The 7,386-nt window shown below is 31.6% G+C and overlaps 1 pseudogene; it reads right to left on the reverse strand.

The window, feature by feature from the left end:
• Positions 1-649: 649 nt before the first annotated feature.
• On the reverse strand, positions 650-2,041 carry LOC120173703 (annotated as a pseudogene).
• Between the last annotated feature and the right edge of the window lie 5,345 nt (positions 2,042-7,386).

The following is a 7,386-nucleotide window of genomic DNA, read 5'->3' on the forward strand; positions in this document are numbered from 1 at the left end:
AATAAGACATTGGATGCAGTGAATTAGAAAGGCCAAAACAATTTTATCATTTAACCATTTGAATTTAAGACAATTAGTGCAGTGTCTTAACAGATTAGGTAACAATTAGTGCAGTGTCTTGACAGATTAGGTAACAATTAGTGCAGTGTCTTGACAGATTAGGTAACAATTAGTGCAGTGTCTTGGTAGATTGGGCAACAATTAGTGCCCTTTCGCTAGATAATAAGAAGTTGCAGAAGCCTCAAAATCTTCCTATGAATTCCAGAGAAAGACTAAACTACAATTCAGTTTGTCTGCAAATTACATATGTAAGCTTCTAGTAACATGCATGAGCAAATTATTCTTCACAATCTAACCTTAGGATGGCGAGTAGGGATCAACAATGGATAGTGTAAATTTGGATTTTTATGAATTCGAATGTTACGGATTTAGATGATAATTTGATTACAATATTCTTATTACTATCGATTGCGACGAGAACACTAATACTCTTACAAATATAAATATACTGGCTAAGTCGAGCTTTTTTATTAAGAACAGAAAAACACCAGATACATACATCTTCGCTGTTAAAATGATGTGCTTATTTCATACATCATTTTGTTAAAATGATGTGTTTATTTCAGACGCATTCAGCATTTTCCAAAAACTACGAGTACGAAGATTAAAGGGGAGTAGAGTACTATCATTTGTAGAACTCCATAACCCCAAGATGACTAACATAGCAATCAAATTTGACGCTCTTAAATCCGGCTTCAGTCGCCAACGCCACAAGTTTTTCTTTTGTTCGTTCTTTCCCACCTTGGAACTGAGTCATCATAAGCACATCGAGGAGGAATGTGACCTTTGCGGAAGGAGTAGACTCGGGCATAACAGGAACTACTGGTTCTGCTACAATCACTTTCCCATTTTCAGGAATCACTTTGTAACAATTCTTCAACAATCTCACACACTTCTCGTCGCTCCAATTATGGAGAATCCCCTGCACCGCCATTGACACAAAACAGAAAGTACGTTCAACACTACAATTGGAATTTTTTTTTCTACATTCAAATTAACTTACCTTTATAAAAATAGCATCTCCTTTAGGAACACTTTCAAACATATCCCCAGCAACATGTTCAACACCTACACAATTGAAGAAGATTCATTAATGTGTATTTTTCTGTCTGTATGTATAATTTCCTTCAGCAAAATTCTATGTTGGTATACCAGGATAGGTCGGGGCACGCTGTATAACATGAGGCAAGTCGAAATTGATGCCTTTGATATTGGGGTATTTGGAAATGATATGGTGAAGAGTGATACCAAGGTTGCCGCCGACATCGACCAGCTGCTTGATGCCGTTAAATCCCTTGTAAGACTGCAGCAATTCCTTGATTTCTAATATACTTGTATTGATCATTGCTGAATTGAAAACTTGATTGAACCTAGCATCCGATCCGATGTACTCATAGGCATTTGCTCCATGCGCCATGTTGAATGCGCTTCCTCCTCCTAAAATCGCATCTTTAAGATGATACCTGGGATTAAAAACCATCAAATGATCAAACATCTAATAAGTAAAACGTTTGTTTTAAAAGTAAAATTGATACGGACCAGCTATCCAAGAAGATTTTATCTTGAACCAGGCAGTGATAGGGACAAAAGACCCGGCATCATCGTTGCCCACGAAGTAGTTAGACACCCGGGATAAACCGTAGTGTCTTTCGAGACCAACCAGCGAGCAGTTCAGCACATTTTGGCTAGCCAAAAACCTGGCGATCCGGTCCACCATGATTGTCGCAGACTGGTTCTTGGTGGGCATTTGTGCTGCAATATCAGCAGCGGAGAGTTTGGCCCCTGGACCTGCTTTCGCAATTATCTCCAGAATCCCAAGCTCGCATGCTGTTTTCAAGGCCATGGATAGTACTGATCCCATTGCAAGCATAGTGGCAAACGAATAAGTTTCATTTTCCCTTTCACCACATACTTCTGGGTGAGGTTCTATTGAAGAAGCCATTTGGTTCTTCAATTGTTTCAATGCATTTTAATTTGTTCCATGCATTGGTTATATTTATAGAAGTTTTATAACATTAATGTGTCGTTAATTGCTAATTTGTATAGTAAAACATCGACAATACTCTCATCAAATGTAACACTAAAACTACTACGTTCACTAAGTGGCGATTTTGAGAAGTCTATGCCATGTGTCGTTTTCGATATGATTAGGCCGTTCAGGTTTTAGTCGGATCCTGTCAAGTCAGGTCAAATTGAATACATGTTGGGTTAAGTCAATTTAATGATTTGACTCGGATCAGATTAGATCCAGGTCAAATCAATTCGGGTAATTTTAAGGTTGATTTGACATCAAATTCAATTCAAGTTCAGGTCGGGTTAATTGCAGTTCGAATCGATGTCAATTCAGGTTATGAAGTAGTTAAATACCAGGTTTCTTTAGATTCGGATGAACTTCAGTTGGATCTTATTCAAATTGGGTCACATCATTGACAAACAAAATTTAGGTCGGATCTCACTGGATATAGATTGATTTCAGGTTGGGTCATTTTTAGGTTAATTATTTTTTGCCTTTCAATGTTTCATGAACGTGAGAATGTCGAATTGTAATTTGTAATTATTTATGATTTAGAATAAATTACAAAAAATATAAATAATTATGAGTCAATTTTGATAAAAATAATTTAAAGTACTAAATTGAACAAACATGAAATTAGAAACAAAATTTTAAATAAATTAAACTACACGCATGGATGAGGGATCAAATCTAAATAATTATAAAATGTGAAGTTGAAATTAATATAAAAATAGACTAAATTACATACATTTAAAAAGTTGGTGAACAAATTTTTATTGAATTTGAAATGAAATTTATCTTGTGATTTATAGGGTTTGAAGTAAATTACAAAAAATAAATAAGTATGGTTCAATTTCAGATACAAATATAATTTAAGGATTAAATTGAACAAATATAAAGTTACAAATTTAAATTTAAATAAATTAACACATAAAAATAAATCAAAATAAATGTAAAATATGAAGAAAAAATTGTAAAATGGACTGAATTGCATTTATTTCAAAAATCGAGGAATAACTTGAGACAATTAATATATATACACAAAAAGTATAAAGTGTATATGAGTATAAGTATATATATAATAAAATTAAACTAAATAATAAAATTTACTAAATTATTAATCGATTATTATATAATAAATTAAACTTATTAATATTTAAATTAATTTTATATAACGTAATAAAATTGTGTTGAATAATTATATAATAAAATTAATTTAATGATTATAATTAAAATTTATAATATAAGGATTAAAATTATTATAAAATAAATTTATTTATTTAGTTATCATAATTAATAATTTATTTTAAATTTTAAAAAGTAATCCTATTAATTTACTTATCATAGTTTATCATAAATTTAAATTTTCATAATTTCATGAATTGTAACTTATTACTTATAAGTCAGATAAATATCATATCAGTTCAATAACAAGTCACATCATTTACAGGTTGAGTCAATTACAATTAAGGTTTATAACAGATCATGTTGATTAATACCAGTTATTTACTAGGTTAATCTCGGGTTCAAGTTCATATCGGTCAGATGCATGTCGGGTTCAGTTATCATATTATCGGTTCAATTCTGGTTCAGGTCGTTCTCATATCGGGTACAATTCTGGTTCAGATCCACAATTTTCAGGTCCAACTCGAGTTCATGTCAATGCAAGTTCGAACTTGAATCAGTTTCGGATTACCATCACTCATATCACAAACATTTTTTACTCAAGTCGATTTTAGTCAATTTTACAGATGAAGTTAATTTTTTTACAACCCTAGATGTGAATAAATAGTAGAGTTTCATTTATATGAGTTAATTAGTCAAATTACATTCTTCATATTTTATTCTCTGTAGAGTACGAGAGGTTTACTTAAGCTTTCGGAAATAAGTAATTAAAACGAATACAAGTCAACATTTAGTTTCCATTTTAATAGAAGGAAATTTAAAGCAAAAAATTCAACCGATAATCAATGAAAATTATGATTTTATCGATTTTTTTTTTATGAAAAAGAGAGCTACATTAGCTTAATAAATCAAAGTTGGGAAAACAAAAAAGCATTACAATCGTTATGAAGAAACAATAAGACTTCATCCGACGGCCTATGAAATACTTGATTGTCCACGACTACAATTCTTACGGTCCAATTATTATTGAAAAATGGTATAATAATTATATTTTAAAAGGTTAAATATATTGAATAAAAAGTTTATATAAAACACTTATAAAACGAAAGTTATCATTTGAGTTTACCGAAATATAATCTTATTTGCAATCATATAATAATATAAAAAGCAAATAATTAAAATATTCAATTACAAACGTATCATTCGTGTCCTATAAATAATCAAACAATCCTAACGTGAAATCAAATAATCGTTCAGGTTTCAGTCAGATCAAGTTAAGTCAAATCAAATCAGATACACATTAAGTCAGTTCAATTTAATGGTTTAATTCAGATCAGGTTAGGGTCTGGATCAAATTAGTTCGGGTTATTTCTAGGTTGATTTGACATCAGATTCAATTCGAGTTCGGTCGAGTTAATTTCTGTTCGAATCGATGTCAATTCAGGTCCGAAGCATTTAAATACTATGTTAATTCATGTTAATATAAACTTCAGTTGGATCTTGTTCAAAACAAAATTTAGATAATATCTTATTGGATATAGATTGACTTCTAATCGAATCATTTTTGAGTTAATTATTTTTCATCTTTTAATGTTTCATTTGTAATTGAATATGATTTGAAATAAATTAAAATATATATATGAATCAATTTTGATCAGCTTTTTATATCCCTTTCCTCAGTCAACAAAAGAAAGCTAAATAAACTTCTTGCAAATTTCCCAAAACAATTCAAAACCCATTCTTTTATTTTCTTTGATTCATCATTTTCCTGCAAAATTTGCATCTGGGTTTTTTTCTCGTTCGATCAGAAAACGAAAGACCCAGCAATCCTACGGTCAAGATTCCTTGTTCCTTTGTTATGCAAACGTTGTTACTTTAAGCACAGGTGCTTATTTTTCATATATTTCCAGTGAATTATGCTTTAGAAATATGAATAGAAACAACGACCTGTGACAGAAAACGAAGTCCTGAAATTTTGTCCTCAAATATGATAGAAACAACTTGTCTTTTCTTTTCGTTCGGTGTGAATACTTTCAGCTGTAAATTCAAAAAGCCCTCAAACTTTGAACCCCACTGACCAAATTTCCATGGTTATCTGCAGAGCTGAGAACAGTGATTAGATTTAGGCTCAAATGGAGAATTAATCAAATTCCGGGATACTCAACGTTTAGTGGCGCTTCTTTTCTGTATGGCAGAACTTACTCTAAAATATCTGCATCTTCGGACCCTGTTGACGATCATAGCTGTTTTAGTATTAGGTTGGATTTATGGAGTTTCATATATTTTTTTCGATAAAACGAACAATTTGATCGTATCTAAGGAGATTGAAAATTATGTTCTGTGATGGATGCTTTTCTTGCTATTACATAAACCATATATCTAATCACAATTAGATGGCCGAAAGTTAAATGTGCAATGCGAGTGTGTCAAAACGAAGCTGTCCCAAGAGCTACGTGTCCATCATGCACGAAAGAAGGGTGCGCATGTCAAGGAGAAATGGTTGGGAAGAGAGCTACTGTCGCAACGAGCAGTGGACAGCATACTCACCTAGAATCGGTCCCGGAAGGAGAAACTTAACCATGCTTTTAATGAACCCAACGCCTGGGGAGGACGTGAGATTTAGGTGACAGTGACACCTCGCCTAAGGTGTAAGCTTGATCGATTTGTGAGAAAATATGAACCTATAGTTTCTTGAAAAATTGAATGACTGCAATTACTTGAAGACAATGGTTAATACATTTGAGCAGCAGGGCCAGGCCACCGGTAGCACTGATCCCATCACAAGCTGAGGTGAAAAATCACTTTAGATTTTTGGGTAAAGTACACAAATGATCCCTTGAGTATAGAATACTATTTTATTGAGTCCTCTAACTATTAAAAGTTACAAAATAGTCTCTCAATTATAGGGAGTTACTTTGTTGAGTCTCTCGACTATTAAAAGTTACAAAATCATGACTTCACTATTCATTATGTACTAAACTCGTCATTTTCTGTTAAAAATTAACAGTCATTTGAACTAAACGTTAACCTACTGACTGAGATATGATAAAATTTGATCTCAAACGACTATTATATCTCAATCAATATGTTAACGTCCAGCTCATACAACCATTAATTTTTTAATGAAAAATATCGAATTTCGAAAATATAAATAGTTGAGTGATCGTACTAACAACTATAATATCTCCTGATCTGTACGGAAGAGAGAAAAAAGAGAGGCATGGTTCATTTTTTAAAGTTGTTATAAACGGTTATTCCTTTCTATTATGTGTTTCACCGGTTTATTATGCGCAAGACATCCACTTGTCATGTCACTTTTTGAACTTGTTGATGTAATTTTGTAGTTAATTCACCACAGCTTTTATTTGGTTACTTGGCACACAGTGGATTTAACTACTGCTCCCTCGTCTGATATCATACCCCTATCTATAGAGTTAATTATACCAGACGTCTCTAAACTATAATTTTTATTTTAATTTGTTTCTTGAATTTTAAAATAGTATACATCAATCCTTAAATTATGATCTCATTTTAAATTCATCTATAAGTTTTAAAAATATTCCATATCAATCCTGACACTATCAGTATCATTTCATTTTTATCCTTAACTTTATCAACTCTTGAAGGTCTTGGAAATTGAACTTATGACGTTTAAAAATAATAATTTGTTTTGAAAGTCATGAAAACTTTTTAGGTCACAAATTCAATTTTAAGAATCTTCAAAAATAGATGGAATTTTAAAATTTAAGAATCGATTTAGAACGAGGTCATAATTTGGATAGTGATATAGCACATTTAAAATTTAAGGATCAATTCAAAACGAGAGTCACAATTTAAGGACATCCTATACAATTATCTCATAAATATATAAGATTTTGTACTTTACCAATACCATGCCTGAAATTAAACATAATCATCCAAGATTTTAAATCTAGTGTTATTATAATTGTAAACGCGTCTAAAACTAAAAATATAATTTATTTAAAAGTTGTCCCATTATTAATTCAAAAGCTTCAATTAGGAGAATAAAATTCATTATTTATTTATTTTGCATGAGATAAGACAAAACACCTACGTTACTTCCTTCTATACACACAATTAACTTCACCTCTTCTTGTGGTTCCAACAATTCATGCAACCCCTGAAGAAGTGACCAGGCATATTTCCCTAGCCCATCTGCTACCATA

The sequence above is a fragment of the Hibiscus syriacus genome, unplaced genomic scaffold, assembly GCF_006381635.1.
Source record: "Hibiscus syriacus cultivar Baekdansim isolate YM2019G1 unplaced genomic scaffold, ASM638163v2 tig00111983_pilon, whole genome shotgun sequence".
Classification (NCBI taxonomy): domain Eukaryota; kingdom Viridiplantae; phylum Streptophyta; class Magnoliopsida; order Malvales; family Malvaceae; genus Hibiscus; species Hibiscus syriacus.